Source organism: Callithrix jacchus, chromosome 3 (genome assembly GCF_049354715.1).
Source record: "Callithrix jacchus isolate 240 chromosome 3, calJac240_pri, whole genome shotgun sequence".
Classification (NCBI taxonomy): Eukaryota; Metazoa; Chordata; class Mammalia; order Primates; family Cebidae; genus Callithrix; species Callithrix jacchus.
Window position 1 is genome coordinate 53527362 of NC_133504.1, and position 2725 is coordinate 53530086.

The following is a 2725-nucleotide window of genomic DNA, read 5'->3' on the forward strand; positions in this document are numbered from 1 at the left end:
GATTGTATTAATACGATTGTAAATGTAAACCACTGAACTGACTGGTTTAGTAGAAGTTCACTTAGTGCAAATATTAGAAACTCATTGAAATAACTTCAGAGGAAATAAAGACTTATTAAAGAATACAAACATATGGGAACTAACAAAGAACCAGACAACCAGGGAGGAGAGGACTGGTGTGGCTCTAAGGATTAGCCCTTCTCTATCTCTCTTTTTCTTGTTTTTTTCCTACCCCTCTCTACAGGTCTGCTTATTGTCCTCTTTCCATCAACCAGCTTCATTATTTTACGAATTACTCAAATGGCATCTCTAATCTCCAGCCTATATAGTCACCTGGAACCAGCACCCACCACTAAAAGGTAATTCTTTTTGTTTCTTTATTTTACTTGAAGAGCCTCCTGATTGTTCCAATTCATCTTTCAGAGCAAAGAAAGAAGTCCTAGCTTATTGGTCATGCCCTGAATGAAGTGTCCTTGAGGCCTATGTTTCCTGATTCAAAAGCAATGGAAGGGAGGTGCAGCATCTGGTGGGATGCTTCCTATAGAATGCACTGTGGGTGGGCAGACAGTGATATATTACTGTATAGGCATGTCTATTTAGCACTCCATAAATGTTTGTTCTCCTTACTGCCTTTACCCTTCCTCCTCTCCTGAGCAATTTGCTTCCTAACACCAAGGTCCTAAGGAGGGAATTACAGGCTCAGGATTACTGATGAAGGATGTCTGGGAGATAGGCCTCTGTGGAGTACATACTCTTCATTTTCTATGCCAGTGAAGGAGGCTCATTGTGAAATGATAAGCAATACGCATGCACTTTTTTGCTTCACTATAGCCATAATGGATCTATTCTACTGTAAGTAATTTTCCACAATGTTGTGAGCAGCAGCAGCTGTGATTAATAAATTGAGAATAGACCATAAATGTTATAACAGTTATCAAATCACTATGACAAGATGTCTTGTGAACTATATAATTAATAGTCTTCTAGGACCCCTTTAGATATTTGCTCTTGCCATGTGTAAGCATAGCACCTTGTATTTCTCGTGACTATAATTGCTGGTTTATTTCCCCCTGTGCCAGACTCTGAGCTACAAAATAGAGGGTTGGGGCTGTGTCCACCTTATTCAAGGTCAGCTTCATAACCTTGCTACCCAGCATTGTACCTGGCATATAGTAGATGCTAAGAAATATTTTCTTAATTATAAACAAACTTACCCAAGAGACTTATGACTGCAGCTGTTTTCCCTGAGACAATCACTGAATCATTTATGCACTTACAAATCATGTTTTGCTCCATTAAGGCCCACAGTTATTATATTTGTCTTCTTTAAACTTCAAGTAAACTCAGGTTGTCTCCTGAGCATCTCATCTTTGAACACTGCCCATTCAGAACAGTGGTATACATTATATAAGTTTTTCCCAAAAAAGGGCACCAAGATGATGGCGCTTGAAAGGGGTTGAAATTCAGCCTTCAAGAAATACAGTCTTGATTCGCATCAAGCCTCTTGGTATAGGCTTCATTAGCTTAAAGCAAGAGATATGTGTTTCTTTTTGGTCTGTCCAAATGGGGCGAGTGCCTTTTTCTAATTGTCATAGAGGCACTATATGCAATAGGACAGCCTGGCCCACTTCACCTTGGTGAACTCTTGATAGCTGGATTGCCTAGAAGATGGAGATATGAATTGTTTAAGGCATTTGTTCTGAGTCAACAGTAGATCTGGGAAGATAGTTTATTTGCCAAATGGCAGCCAATTTATTATTTTCCCTCTAGTATTTAATACAAACTTAGCTCTTTATATAAGTGCCTAATCATGATGTTCCAAAAAAGGAGAGTGGAATATGCAACAACTGTTCCAGACAGTTGCCGACCTGTTTATACTGGCAGCCTGAGTCCTTGCTGAAGACAGAATATTCTGGACAGTCACTTTCCAAAGCAAGATTTTAAGGGTAGCCAGAATATTTCCTCTATTGTAAGGCAGTGAAGATTGAGAAGCAAGTTTTGTATTTTTATTTTACTTTTGGTTTTGCATTCATCTTAGCCACGGGAGAGGAAAGTAATAAACTTGTGTCTATTGGCTAATCTGCTTATGTTGTTGTTTCTGCTATTACTGAAAGCCAAGAGGGTGGAAATTACCCAATACAAGAAATTATGCAGCAGAAACCTACAGAGGTGTAGCATCCATTTCAACTGCAAATTATTTTTCCATGTTCTGAGCCTGGATTTCAGTATTTTCCTCATTAACACTAGACTATGGTTTGAGAACAAATTGCTCCATACAAAACCTAAGTAAGGTCAAGCCTGTCATTCACACCTAAAAATGAAGTTCTCTGGAAATACAGGCTGTCAAAAATACGGCGTGAGCAGTATTTATAAACATGTGTCCAGGACTTAGCTAAGTATAGATCATCCTAAGGAAATTAAATGGCAGCATGCTAGTGCTCTGTACTGAAATATTGTGATTTTGATATCAAGAGCATAACAACCACAAGACAGACATCCTGACAAATACTCACCTCTGTTATTGTGTGTTTCAAGAAACCAGGATTGGCTGGGTGCAGTGGCTCATGCCTGTAATCCTAGCACTTTGGGAGGCTGGATTATGAGGTCAGGAGATTGAGACGATACTGGCTAACACAGTGAAACCCCATCTCTACTGAAAATACAAAAAAATTAGCCCGGTGTGGTGGCACGTGCCTGTAGTCCCAGCTACTTGGGAGGCTGAGAT